This window comes from Amphibalanus amphitrite, unplaced genomic scaffold (assembly GCF_019059575.1).
Source record: "Amphibalanus amphitrite isolate SeventyFive unplaced genomic scaffold, NRLGWU_Aamphi_draft 000090F_arrow, whole genome shotgun sequence".
Classification (NCBI taxonomy): Eukaryota; Metazoa; Arthropoda; class Thecostraca; order Balanomorpha; family Balanidae; genus Amphibalanus; species Amphibalanus amphitrite.
The window spans coordinates 489,423-504,702 of record NW_024881586.1 but is presented as its reverse complement, the minus strand read 5'-3'; the positions used below and the strand labels follow the sequence as shown (position 1 = coordinate 504,702).

The following is a 15,280-nucleotide window of genomic DNA, read 5'->3' as shown; positions in this document are numbered from 1 at the left end:
TGAGTTTGAAAATTTGATGTCATCAATTTTAAATTGAACAATTTTTTCGCTATAACTTGGCCAAAAAAGAGTTATCGATCTCAAATTTTGTATGTAGATAGAAGGCGTTAGGGACTATCACAGATATTCCGTTTTTTTCGAAATTCAAAAAAGTTTTTGGATTTTTCGGCTATTATATTCAAAAAATCTATTTTTTTATTTTTTTTTTGGTCAAATCCAAAAATTTCAAAAATTCAAGATAGCAGTTTTGTAGCCTACTTAATTCTACACCTTTTATGTCTGTAACATTTTTCTGTATCTCTAAAGCTGTAGGTCTGACAGCTCTTCCCGCGAAACCTTTTTTTGGGTCGAAAATGGCAGAAATTACGTCACTCTGACGTCATTAGCGGCCAACCTATAATGGCCTTTGGAAAAATGTTTGGTCACATTGTGCAATAGCTATTCACGGGAGGGTACTGAAAGTTTGGTGACGGTCGACGCAGCGGTTCTGGAGATATATCGAAAAAACTAAAGGGGGGGGGGCAAAAAAATGCCCCCCCAACCGCCTGGAAGGTTAACTCCTCTGAAGTTTCACAAACCTCCCCCCGCCCTCTAGACTCTCCTTTTTCTTCCTTGTCTCTTTTTCCATGCTCTTATACCGCTGTAGCCAACACACTTCCACACAACACGGAGCAATAAGTAGGCCCCGTGGTATTCCCGCTGGCAAGCCATGTCCGACACTGGAAGCCAATTGGCGTGAGCTAATTTTCCTGCGGGCCGGGACAGGTCAACGTTAAACGGAGGCTGCAGTGATTCAACCGTAAAACAACCCTAAGTGGCCCGTAATGACCGTAACGTGCCATTGCAGCAGACAATGAGGGAGCTTAAGTTTTCTCCTTCATTTGATGAACCGTTTCCTGCTCCAATTATAGCCGTAGGGTGTAGTTACGTCTGACGTGACCTTGGACGACCTCCGTCGGTTGTGGAGGATCGTAAATCTCGGGTCAGGTGACGTAATATCATAGTCAGGTGACGTGGAATGACGATAGGGTGATGTGAAGGACTGGTGATGTGAATTGTGAACTGGTGATGTTAAATGACGGTAAAATGACCGAACTGATAGCCGAGTACCTAATCTGAAGTCACAGTTTAAACTGACGGTTGATGTGACCTGATGGTGGGACATGAAATGCATTATGAGGGCAAGGTGATGGAAACTATGTAGCTCCTGATGTCTACCCAAGTCCTTCCCGACTTCCAGAAACACAAGGTTTAGAAAACGTAAGGTAGGTAGCTGTCAATCATTCTGCTTCGCAGACAGCCAGATTCTTTTTAGCAGCGAGCCCCAAGCCTAAGATGCTCAAACCCAAGGATTAAAGGGACCCTCTCACCTTCAAAAAAGTTAATGAATTGGCATGAAGTGATGTCGCTCGGTTCAGAAAGAGCGAAAACGAATATCTACCAAATTTCATCGAAAAATATTCACCGGTTTTCAAGATATTAGACTTTTACTTTTGTTTACTTTTTGGGATCTCCGCTGTTCCCAGGGACTTTATTTGAAAGTGCGGCATTTGTTGCGCGCAAAGCAGCATATACCACCGCGTGCTACCAAACGTTTTAGTCAAACATTTAAAAATCGTTAGATATCTGCGCTGACGTCACACATTCAGAGGGGTATTCCTATGCATTAGCCCCTCTGAATCAAAATGCTGCAATTTTGAAATTCAATATTTCCGATTTAACGCATTTCTTGATGTTGTGAGTGCCGAAACCGGTAATTGTGAGCCAGGGACCCCATTTTGGCTATCTCAACTCAAATCTAATGTTAAGGTGGGAGGGTCCCTTTAAGTCTAACCCTAAGAAGATTTGTATTTTTATTATCATCGATTTGTGGTGATCAGATAGACGCATTTGGAGACAACTTTAATCAAAAGAAAAAGGATGTGTATGTGTAAACCCTACCAATTTCAGCGATGCAGGTAGCAGATCTCGTTGTTTTCTTACGGCGCGTAACCGAGCAACCATGTCGCCCTAACTCCACGCCTTCACCGTAAAGCTATAAATAGTGAAGCAATCGCTGGAGTGGTTTGCATTGAAGCTGGAATATTTGCTGTTGTATTTCGTAGCATAGCAGTCCGTTATGTAACAGTCAATACTCCAGCAGTTAGATGCATGTTGAGTGTAGCAGTTCTTACACAGTCGGTGCGACACACAACAGTGGTGTATCTGACGGTGTTTTTGTGAATGAACGCCGCACAGGGCGGGACAGTCGGACAGTTGGGGAGGCCGGCCGTGCCCCGAGGCGATGTTCCCAGCCCAGGAGATATGGGTCAGGTCGGCCGGTGCCGCCAAGAGCAGACGCGGCGGGTGGGTGAGGCGATTTCCCAACACGGAGGAACGTCCGGCGCAGTTGAGCTGTGTCTGTGTGTGTGGGGAGGGGGGTGGGGGGTGGGGTCTGTCATTTAACCCGGCAGGCGGTGGGCCTCCCAGCCACCTTCCGCGCGGTGGGGGGGCATTTTTTTGCCCCCCTCGTATCTCCGAAACTACTGGACGGATCCGGAAAATTCAAACGGCGTTCGAGGGCCCTGTCAAATTTGTCGAAGGAAACCAAATTTCATTGACCTCGGGGTCACCAATGACGTCACAGGTCAGGTCAAAGATAAAATGTTTCACCGTTCACGGGGCTTCTAGGGACAGCGCTATAACACCGAGTAAAACGCATTTTGTCGAAAATCAGCGATAAGGCGTCAGTTTTCTAGTACATATGTTGCTATTAGAGGTCACTGGTCATACCAGGTCATGTCACAGGTCAGGTCACCAAAGGTCACCAAGGGTCATCACATGAACCCAACTTTACTAAGGTTGTGCGATGCATGTTTTATGGCCAGTTTTTCATTTCCAACTCAATGGTATTGGTTATAAGACCATCAGGTACGGTTTAGGTCACTTTCTGGTGGAGGTCAGGTCAAGGTCAGGTCAAAAAAGGTCAAATTTCAAAGTTGATATTTTTGCATAAAATGGGTATTGATTCGATGCAGCTCGTCACGGGGAGTCTAATGGTGGTCTTTGTTTTGCGCTACGAGGTCTAGAATTGCTAAAAATTGAGTTTGAAAATTTGACGTCATCAATTTTGAACAGTTTTTCGCTATAACTTGGCCAAAAAAAGAGGTATTGATCTCAAATTTGGTATGTAGATAGAAGGCGGTAGGGACTATCACATATATTCCGGTTTTTTTCGAAATTCAAAGAACTTTTTGGATTTTTCGGCTATTATATTCAAAAAATCTATTTTTTGATTTTTGGGGGTCAAAATCCAAAAAATTCGGAAAACCGAAATAGTAGTTTTGTAGCCCTTCTAATTTTACACCTTTTATGTTTGGAACATTTTTCTGTATCTCTAAAGCTGTAGGCCTGACAGCACTTCCCGCGAAACCTTTTTTTGGGTCGAAAATGGCAAAAATGACGTCACTCTTACGTCAATAGCGGCCAACCTATCACAGCCTTTGGAAAAAATTTTTGGTCACCATGTGCGCTAGCTACTCCCGGGAGGGTACTGAAAGTTTGGTGACGATCGGCGCAGCGGTTCTCGAGATATATGGAAAAAACTAAAGGGGGGCAAAAAAATGCCCCCCCCCCCACCGCCTGGAAGGTTAATTGTTAGTTGAGGTGGGGGTAGAATGGGGAGGATGACAGCATGTTGACGGGTCCAGGACATCGTCACGAGTGAGATTTAGTTTCTGACGCTGACTCCGGGCTGTGATACGGACAGATCTGCGACCTTCTGTCTACGCTGTGATCTTCTGAATTATAGCCACCAATAGCACAAACGCATGGCTTTTGGCAAGCCATTCATGTGCCCAATCTTATAAATGCCTTAGGCACTAGGGCCCTGGTTAAGAATGGTCGTAGACACAGGTCGGTGTTAGTCGCCTCCCTGTCCCTCTGGTCGACTGTAGCTCTTGTGATGCTTCATGCTGACTGATGATCGCCAGCTTGTCCGCCCTCCCGACTTCTGGCTACAGGTAAATAGGTACGATCTGTGAGCTGTTCTGGGAAATGCAGTAAACAACAATCGCCGGTAATGGGATCGCTAAGGGCCTCACGGCACGGCAATGTGACACATGAACGCAGCCAGGTGGAACACCGCCGCTGGGCTGTTCAGCGGAAATTAGTGCAAGGTTGGACAGTGATCATAGGAACTATGACGGACGGTAAAGGTCTCCTTATCTATTGTCACGTCCGAGGAACGATATTGAACGTATGGAAATCAACATCATCACGACTCACAGCAGCGAAGGCTACGTGTCATGGCTGATTATAGATAAATAAATAAATTACAGGCCTTTCGTAATGTCTTGCCAGTAGCCACTTAACCCTATTCCTGGCGGGGGGGGGGTGCTTTAAGGCCCCCCCTTCAGGTTTTTCTTGTGCCATTGCCAAACGCCGCAAGACTGAAAGCTCATACTCAGTGACTTTTTCTAAACATTCATTGCGCACATTTTCACAAAAAAAGTTGCCGGGTCAGGTCAGGTCAGGTCACCAGAGGCGGTTTGGTGACCCCACCTCAGAAAAGTTTGCAATCACGCCAGAGCTAGAGTTTTTGACCGATCAATTTCTTCTCTTCAGGTTTTAGTTAGGGTACCAGTATGTGCAATTTGTACATCTCAGAATTTTCATATCTGTGACCTGAGGTCAGGCCAGACTCGTGACCTTTACATTGCAAGCCTAAGGGAAAATATTGAAACGCCTCCTGCTTCGTGTAAACGAGTCAAAACCACCCAATTCTTTCAGTATTATGGAAGATTATCTCATCGGTGATGATCCTGGTGCCGTTAATTGACAGGGGCACCGGCAAAGGTCATCTGAGGTCATGTGACGTCATAAATCGTTTTTCTGTCAATAAATCACGACATGATGGTGCTAAAGACTTGTAAGTGGTACCAAACTGCTCGCCTGGTCAAGGTGCGTCGTTTGGTATGCAGCATGACCATACCCCACAACCTCATTGATGAATGACCTGACCTTGACCTCAGGTCAAATTTCAAATTGACCTGTGAAGGTCATCACATACTTATTTCGCATTGCCTCGGCGAGAGCAACACAAAATGTATAGGTTTTATGTCTCTATGTTTCTTAGTTTAAAATTTATATAGGTAACTAATTCCAAAACATTTTATCGTTGATGACCTCTGGTGTAACCTAACCTATCCTCAATATTGCCCTGACCTGAAAATGTTTTATGTAAAAGTTGTAGATCTTTAAACGACCTATCAAACGCCGTTTGCCGTTTGTCGCTGCGATGTGTAGTTTTTGAGATCTGAAAGGGGGGGCCGAACCGCCCCCCCCCCCGCCAGTTTCTTGTCCCGGCGGAGCCCGCCAGGAATAGGGTTAAAAAGACATAAACATACATGAGGCTCTGACTCAAATAGGTACACCAAAAATACCAAAACAAATTGAATTGATAAACGGAAACAAGCCAAAAACTGCTGATATTTGGGAAATGCTCTTCAAAACGAAACGTTTCTCCTCTGACTACACTAAAATACAAGTAATAGTCCCGTTCAAAGTCATGTCTACTGTCTTGCATACTCGTAGGCTGTCAATATCACCAAGAAATGGAAAGACGATGCTATCTAAACTACTCCTGCGAGTAAAATGTCGCCTCAGGATATTGCCAGTGCCGGATTCGCGACAGTTATAAACGAGCGTGCGACCTGGCAATCTTCTGCGGTTACATAAACATTTTCGTTGTGCATTCCTGGTATAACCCCAGCCTCGCCGTGCCGTAGCGACAACGCAGAACCTACGAGGAAGGCATGTGAGCTGTTTAATATGGTGAATGCCGGGTTCAGATCAAAAGTGTTATCATGACACCAGCTGACAGCTCTTCATCACAGCCACCTTTGGTCACCAAACGCGTCGTGCTTCACTGTGCACGAGAAGAAGCGGCTCAATAAGCTTCATGAAGGCTGTCATATGTAAATGTTGATCCACGACTGCAGCTTATTTGGTATTTGTCAATGTTTCTTCAAAACAACAGTGGGACGATGTGTTTATCGCTGATTAGTAGGATGCACTTGTAAACACGAGCTTAGCTACGAAAAGATATGAACAAACAAGGCACTGTGACCAAAGCCCAATCAGCTTCGCATAGTTTTTACGTTGGCTTTTCCTCCGGTGGAATGCATCAGCCGCTTGATAGGGGAGACATAATTATTACGGAGCGAGCGAAGCGAGCGTAGTCTTTCCTTAGATTAACGGAAATTTCTGAGTATGAGCGGCCGGCCGGCCGGCCGGCCGTGCGGACGCTTTTGCGAGGCTTATATCTCAGCAACCACTTGACCGATTTACATGCGGTAAATTTTGTAGGGTAGCTTCATTCCTTCTACCAAGTATTGGACTATTCCCGATGCATGTGGGTGACCCCTTATGCACGTGCCACGTGCAAAACGAAGAGGTGTCAGTTTTGTAATTGTTGCAATATCTCGGTAACTACCTGGCCGATTGCGCTGAAAGTTGGCATGTAGGTAGGCACCCACTAGGCACTGCATATCCATGTGCCAGAGTTGGGGTGCTGCTGCACGTGCGCACGTGCAGGGGTCGTTTCCAGATCTCGAGAACGGCTGGACCGATGGCGCTCAAATTTGATACACGGTTAGGGACCAGTTAGTAGGGTGCCGTGCACATGTCAGTTGGGACCCATTTTGCACGTGCGCACGTGCAGGGTGCCGCTTCCAGATATCGAGAACGGCTGGGCCGATTGTGCTCAAATTTGGCACATCGCCAGAGACCGGTTAGTAGGGTGCCGTGCACAAGTCAGTTGGAGGTACCCCCTCGAAATTTCGCACGTGCAAGGCCCACCCTCTCGCTCGCTCCGTTAGTCGCCCCAAAAGGCGTTATACTGGTTTTATATTCTTACTTCTTGTTGACGATGACGATAGCAATATATCAAAATATACAAAACATTTTTAGCTAGCGCGCCTTGATATTTTACGAAGAGTTAGTACTACAGCTGACTATCTACAGTAACGTCTAAATGTAATCAAAGTCACCAAATATAGGTAACTAAAACTTTCAAAATGTTGGCCCAAGGCATTCTCCTGCAAAGTCCGTGGACTTTGCAGGAGAAAATGAACACCATGAACACTGCTTAGTTCATGGCCTTGCGGTAGCGTTGGACCCATCAGCGATCGGAAACAGATGTCCACTCATTTGGCTAGCTCTCACCTAGACCCACCCCCCATCCCCCAGCCACTCCTTCAGGACAGGATGGAGGCACCCCTCCCCACCCCTGCACCCGCACCCACCCCGTCTGACCGGTTCCTCTGGGCCGTCTGAGCCAGACGACCCTGCAAACGGCCCTTCCCCAGCCCAGGCCGGTGGAATCCAGCTTCCACAGTCCGTACATATGTCGGACTGTACATAGTATAGGTCGGACTGCGGGCTGAGGCCGGATCGCGTCAAAGGTTTGATGGATGGCGTATTTGCGACAAACTGAACAAAATGTGCTGTGATTTATGAAGCCTAGAAGGTCGCAGAGTAACTGAGGCCTAGAATTGTGGGTTGAGACCCCCCCCCCCTTGTGGTTCGGATTGCGAGCTTCAGCTGGGAACGGTCTGTTGGTCTGTGGCAAGTGAAGCTGTGGGCTAGACCTGTGGCTTCTCCCCTGTGTTCAGGCTGAAGCTGAGACCACGGTGCCTCACCCATAAGACTGTGACGGCGGGACGGCGACATCATGGCGCACCCGTGGCCGCCAGGCTCCTCTGCACTGCGGCGGTGGCTCGGTCAGATGGCCGAGTGAAAGTCCAGCCACCCGCTCAACATGACCTGCAGAGTGCAGGGACGCGCGGGAAAAGTTAGGAAAACTCGTGCCTGAAGCACAGGAGACGTGAAACTCCTGTAACTCTGAAGCACAGGAGACGTGAAAGAAACACTCGCTAAATAGTCTGCTAGAGGAGAGATTTGTTGCTAAGACGAGAAATAACTAAATGCGTTATGCCATGCTACTGATACTCACATAGTAAATTGGAGCTACTGATTACTTTTGGAAAACGAGCCACTTTTATCGGACGATTTAGCAGCCCGTCTTTGGTCAGAGTTGATAAAACCATAATCATTATCACTAGCTGTTTGATAAATGAGAGAGAACTATCAAACTTTGGAACTGAACGATGCCGCATCAATCGCCGAAAGCTTTCATTTACATAAAGGTCAGCCATTTGGGCGACCGGCGACCGGCTCCCAAAATGAGATGCCTCATTGCAACGAGGATTGAGAGTGACTCTATTGAAACCCTTTGTATCGGGCTGTGTGTGTTCTTTGGTCGTTTCGTCAGCACCAGTGGAGCACAGCGCAATGTTGTAATGTGTGCTGATAGATGAGCGCTCTATCTGATCAGGTAATCATGGATCGGCCATCTTTGTTCACCTGATAACGGGACCAAGCGACCGAGATGAGATAAGGGGGTGTGGGAGAATTCAGTGAGCAAATGGGTTCCATCCAAACATCAATTGCTGGTAACACCGTAGAACGAAAAAATAGCCTCGGAGTGTTACAAGCAGATAAGTTTGACCGTCTTGCGCAGTAGATGGCAATAAGGCCGACTGGTGCCCGGAGTATGCAGCCGTGGCAGGCACAGGAATCTCATAAAGCGGAGGTCGAGAGCGGACGCCTGGACGTCGGTCAGGAATCTATTTGACACAAGAGTCATATCTCTGTGGCGGGCACAAACAGGCACGACTGGCACTCGCCAGTATTCAGAATGTCTCTGGTCAGACGAGCAGAGGGTGAATACTGAATGGTGATAGGATCAAGTGAAAGAAGAACACAATTAGCAATAATCGTATATTGACATTCTATACAAACTACTCATTCGTAGCCTCAATAAAGCAAGTCAATATTCAACGGTGATTAGTTGTATATTAGCTGTGAGATATAAAAGCAAAAAGAAAAAAATCAGGGAAATGCTTTTGCATCACCAAGAACTTATCGCAAGCCATATACTTGACTGCCAGATAAACAGAGGTCATCAATAAAAAGGTTATCATCTCTAAATAACCTCATTTTTGTTTGAACCAAATGCCGAGAAGACTTATTAAGCCCATTTGCTATGTGTCAATCAAGTTAAAATTCATGTCACATTTTTTCTGTGTTACTGAAATAATACTACCAAAAGAGTCGTCACCGTCCTCCGCGTCCTTGGTAAGCTCGTCACGTGACGTAATACCAGTCCTGACATTTCCCTGACGCTATCACCACGTGACAAACACGTGAGTGGTCCCCAATTATCAAACTTGGTCCTCATTTTTTCACTTGATGCTGATTGCGCATCGACTTCCTCTCAGCTAACTAAAATATTTTTAATCAATCATTTTTACTGAACTTGAAATGCTGAAACATATGTAGATTCATAAGCGTTGTAGCACTTTTCATGTGCCCTACATAGCAACCTTTTCCGATCAAAATTCAATTGCTTGACAGCTTTTTGTGACTTTCAGGTTGATAAATCTCTCCATATCCTCTTTCCCTTAGCCTTTTCTTCCTTCCCGAATGGATATATCGATGTCCCCTGCCGTCCCAGAGATGATATCGCTCCTTCGCTCCCGGTTGATACCTGGTCGACGCCTCGGCTGCCCCCCTCGGACAGTCACGACTGGCCTATATTTTCCCGGGTCCGCCCAGCCAGCTAATTGGAGCAAGGCCCCACAGAGGGCCGGGGCGGATCTGCTGAGCAGCAGAGGGCACCCGGCGGGTCTCGTCAGTGGAGGAGGTGTCAGGGGAGGAACAGTCCTCCCGGAGGACTGGCAAGGTCGGCTGCGTGTGTCGGGGTCAGGGGCGAGGTCGGCGGAGGAGTAGCAGCCTGCGCCGGGCCGACGCCCACCCACCCGGCCGCCCGGCCCGCGGGTATGGAGGTGTTTCGTAACATCCCACAGACTCGCCGTGTCCGGCGGCTCTGTCCCACTCTACTCTGTCTCTGTCTCTCTCTGTCTCTGTCTCGGCGGCTCTGTCTCTCTCTCTCTCTCTCTCTCTCTCTCTCTCTCTCTCTCTCTCTCTCCCTCTCTCTCCTCTCCCCGTCAGACCAGCTGGGGAGCCGATCTTCACGGCTGTTCCCTGGGGTATCTCTCCGGGCACTGATAAATTGAGCCATTAATGGATACACGGCGAGCAGAGTGGGTGTGTGAACACAGATCCCCGAGGCCGGTCCGTGAGGGGAAGGGGGAGGGGGTGAGCAGACGGGTTCGCCATAGCGGGCTCAGGTGTGGCTGTGATTGGAACTGGAAGATGTCTGTCGGGACAAATGGAAACTGGGACACACGACTGAGGGAAGGAATAGACGAATGGGGTTGCGTGCGTCCCGGGAACTTCTGCTTGCCTGCTTCCATGCAACCTATGGATCGCGAAGATGATTTTCCAACAGGAGACGATACGAGGCTATAAGCTTACTGTGGACAATTTCTGATGCACGTTAGGCGAGCTGCATAAGGCCTTGTCATCAGTTTATACCGGTATTAAGGACCAAAAGTACCATGTTGTGGCACTTCTCATGCATTCCGGAATTCCCGAGTAAGGATATTCTCAAAACTCAGCAGTAACTCACCAATCTGAGAAGCTTTTATAGAATTGTAGAAAGTATTAGGTACAAAAAGGTTGTAACAGTAATGCAAATTGCCCGCCTTACTTCTTAGCGACTACGCGTCATGGTTTATTGCAGGAACACTTCACGGCTAATGAAAGATATATGCGACCTTCCAAAGCATCCTTCTGGAAGGATAAGTCGGTCAAGCCAGGATATATTCGGCAAGGAAGCAGTCATTAACCTTGGACACTTGCATTTGCAACGCACGAGAGGAGCGGCTGACAGAGCCCACGCGTCACTGTTGCAGACTGCACTGCAACACCACATGAGACAACGCTGCCTGAGCGTCTGTCATTCCCCGTTATAACCAGCTGCGCGGTGGGTTGAACCTAAATCAACCAGCCCCGCGCGGGATGTTTTTACCGAGCTAACCACCGAGTAATAATGTCACGGCTGCGGCCATTATGGCACTGACAATGTGCCATTTCTCCGAGGGCGGCCGGCCCAGCCCGTTGGTACCGCCTCTTCGGTCCATTCTGACCGATCCCCTGCGGGTCGTGGTGGCGTCAGCGGTCAGAAGTGGCCTCAGGGGGGGGGGGGAGGGATCAGCAGCGGGGCCGGGACACTGCAGAGGCCGCGGCTAGACGAAGCGGATCCTTCTGCGGCGACAGAAACATAGCTGGCCGCGCGCCGACAACCGCAGTGGTCCTTGAGTGACGGGAGGCATGGCATTGGAAGGGCTTACGGCAAGGGTTGCTAGCTTACTCGGCAATGGAAAAATGCAGATCTGGAGGCGTCTAGAGTATTCCTCAGAATCAGTTTACGGATATCAGTTTTCAAATAGTTATTTTCGTCAGTATAGGATTGATTACGATTGGAAAGGACTCAAATAGGAATCCGTTATTCAAAAGGCTCATACTCATTGAGCAAAACAGTAGAACCTCCATTGTGCGAGCTAAATCAATGTTACGCAATATGCTTTTAGCGCTATCTTTATTCTCACAAGTTTGTGCCTAATACTATGTAAGGAAAAGAACCCAAACTCGGCACCATACTCGGAGCGATATGGATTCAGGTTCCATTGTCTGACAGATTGATGAAGCGTCACAGGCGAGGAAATGACTGGGTCGGTCCTTGGCGCACAGACCCAGATTTTGACGGCCTTCCGCTTAGCGCAATCCTCGATTTGTCAAGGTTAGGCTATTTAATGCATCGCCTCCTCGTACACTAATCGCTAGGTGTAATTGAAAATTCCATATGCCGTGAAATTACACGACTGAAACCTTGACTGAGGTTTGGGTGGTCGCTCGGCTTGTAATTTTAGCGGAGTCCGGAAAAGAGATATCGCTGCCAGCTTTGCATGCAACGAATGACTGCCGAAGATATTGTTAAATCCATAAAACAAAAATATTACATCATAGATAATTGACAATCTGTTTTTCGCTAGACTTTTTCGATGTACCTAGTATATATTTTCTTAGCAAACGGCAGCCGAAAAAACGACAAAAAAAAATATTGGAGAACTCAACTCTAAAATTAGCAAAGTGTTCCTCCATTTCATCCTAACCTCCCATTCCCATGCTCAGAAGTGGAAGTAATTTCCATCGTTCTGCCTGGTGAACCTGAAGCTTTAACCGCAACACAAATCACTCCATAATCGCCCTATAATCACAAATTGATTTAGCCTATCCCTCCGGCACTTTCCACTACCGGTCAAGTGGAACTTAGCCATTTACTCTGACATTTGAAGAGTTTAACCAGCGGGAAACACCCGCGAGCCGCGACCCTCAGGAAGTAGAGGCGGCCCTCCACATAGCGTGATGCCACTGCGCGACCTTGCGGCCTGTCACGGCCGTCACAAGCGTCACGGTGTTACGGGGGCATCATGGAGTCACCGGCATGACGGTGTCAGCCGCCACGTCCAGTCGAAATACGTGCCGTGAGAGTTTTGCTGAAATAATGAGATCAAGCAGTGCGCTGTGGTCTCTTGGATTTTATCTGGTTTTCCTGTTTACGTCAATTATGCAAATGCAAATAAATGCAAATGCGCAGCGATGACCTGCAACATGAGAGCTATAGCTATTGTAATTTATGGCATTGGTTCCGCGGAGAAATATGTCATGGGATGTCTTTTGGGTGAAGGTTACGACAATTCTTCACCTTTACAATAAGAAAAACGTTGAATATATGTACAGTCCTCAGCAGACTGCGTGGTAGGTATTCTTTTTCCGATAAAACCGATAATAACTCAAAGGCTATGTTATCAGTCGGTCGGAACTCACTGCAAATAGATGCGCCATGCTCCACTTCTTCGATTAGGTCTATCACTAATCGAAGTATACGCCTTGTGTGGCAATAAAATGCAAAAGTTTGTTTTGGAGGCAAATACAAGCTTTTGGGTGTTGTTGCCAAACTGGGTGGAAAAGGAATACGATGATAATGCCAATCTAGGGTGCGGAGTTTCGCGCATCTTGCTGCTACGATTTCCGAGTAACCGATAGCATAGTATTCGCGTTATTCTCGGTTTCGTCGAAAAAAGAATACCTACCACGCAGTTTGCAGAGGGCTGTACATGTAGAATCAGTTCTTTTCTAACAGCAATGTAGGTTAAAGCAAATTAGCATTGATCTATTTTGCCTATAGTATATAAGTAATCTTTTACCTAGTTGGTTCATCAGCTTCCACTTTACGGACCGGCTCATTTTTTCGACCCTATCTCGCCGTATCTCTTATCTATATTATCTCAGCTCTCAACTATCCATGCTATTTCAGCCCTGTTTCACTTTATCTTTCATCTTCCCCTTCCCACGGTTTCCATCCCCACATCTCCACCCCTCCCATACCTCGTCGTGGACACCAGACACCCTCCGCTGTGCACCATTCACGCTCCGTGCATAGAGGTTAAGGTGAGGGTCGTCCGTCGTCGCGGCGACGGCGGCGGCGGCCGCCGCGGCTCCGGCACCCGGTCTCAGTCGAGCGAACGTGCCGGTTACTGACGGGTGGTGGATGTGGATGCGGAGCGCACGCGCGGCACCGGAGGCGCACACTCAGTGAAGGCGAGAGTGATCCGGCGCAGGTGAGTTCCCCTCGAAGAACTCGAGAGGGAGTGTTGGGAGTGGTGGAGGTTTCTATTTGTACTCATGGTTCTGGTTTGATGAGAATGAGATCGGTTTTGTCGTCACCGTATTGTTTTCAGGATGGATAGCGGTCGTTTTTTCAATGAAAACACTGGTGTACTCGTTCTTATGCTCGGTAATGGATGTTTTGCTCGTAAACGATGTAACATGTTTGGCATTTTGATGCACAATGTCGGTAAGATTCTTCGGGGAGTTTATTGAAAGACGCAGGAAAAACTTAAAAAGAAAAAAAGTTTATTTGTGGACACTTTGCGACAGCCTCCGTTCTAGTTCAAAGCGTTTGAAAAGAACTTCATACGCTTGGATTATTTTGACCTTGAAGGGCTTTGTTCAGCCCCGCTATTTTTTTTTTTTTTTTTTGCATCATATGCTGTTCAGTAGAGTTATCAACACGACACTTTCACTGCTTCCCCAATATTTAGATTTGTCCGCTTTTTCCAAAACCACAGATAACAGTAGTACTACTGTTATCTAACAGTAGTACTACTGTTATCTAACAGTAGTACTACTGTTATCTGTGCCAAGACATATTTTTGAGCTATCAAAATCTGATATAAACCACATTATGCTTTACCGATTGAAAAGAAGGTTTACTGGAATCACTTTCACAGGTATATAAGGCATATTTTTGCGTTATATGCTTAAAAATGATAAGTGCCACAGAAATGTTACCTTTGATTTTCATAATGTTGACCTGACCTTCACCAGAACGTAGCCTAAACTAGCCCCATTGGTCACCTGACACACATCATTTAATTTAAAACGTACTTAAATTCTGACGTCATTTGCGGCCAACCTATCAAAGCCTCTGGAAAAAAAATGGTCACAATGCAAAACAAAATGATGCCCGGAAAGGCCCGGAAAGTTCGGTGACGATATCTGCAGTCGTTTAGGAGATATCGACGGAAAAAGGACAGGTGGCCGTTTCGCCCCCCCCCCCCTACGGGGCGCAGTTTAACCCTCGCCCTGGCAGGGCATTTTTCGTAACACGGCCTGGCAGGGGCGGTGGGGTCGATGCGACCCCCCCCCTCGCGATTGGCTCCTATGGCACCTAGAAACACCAAATTTGGTAGGTAGGTGAACCCGCTGGAGCTCTCGCCCCTGTGCAAATTTGGTTGCTCTAGGTCAATATTTAGGGTGGTTTTAGGGGGTATAAATGTAAAAATTTCGCTAAATACAGGTCAAACGTTTTTTGCTTATAACTTTTGCACTAATTAAGATAGAGAAAAAAGAAAAGCACCAGTGAACTCAGCACATCGAGGCGCGTCGACTGATTTACTTTTGCTTGCTTAAGTGTCCTTAAAGTTTTTCTTAATTTTTAAGTAAACTTAAATTAATTAATTAAGTTAAAGTTAATCAAATTACACCATATCGCATATCATTCGATTCGACTGATCACCAGGAACACAATGACACCATTTTGTAAGCTCTAGCGTCATTATGTGCCAAGTTATTGGCAAAAACGTCATTTGACCTCAGTTGACCTCATTTGACCTGACCCATAGGTAAGTACATCAAACAAAGAAGCAACAAGTGACCTGCTGTTAAGTGCTGTAGTTTCCAAGCACAAAATGATAGAACAAAGCGG

The 15,280-nt window shown here is 46.9% G+C and overlaps 1 protein-coding gene across 2 annotated transcripts in view; it reads left to right on the top strand.

Annotated features, from left to right (window-relative positions):
- Positions 1 to 15,280, top strand: part of LOC122380054 (tryptase-like) — a 74,638-nt gene that overhangs the window by 22,348 nt on the left and 37,010 nt on the right. The window contains exon 1 of one of the 2 annotated variants that reach the window (XM_043362831.1): positions 13,435 to 13,631. The exons of the other annotated variant lie outside the window; for it this stretch is intronic. The gene's annotated coding sequence lies outside the window, so the exon portion shown is untranslated. Of the gene's footprint in view, positions 1 to 13,434; positions 13,632 to 15,280 lie in introns of those variants that run through there. 2 annotated transcript variants of the gene reach the window in all.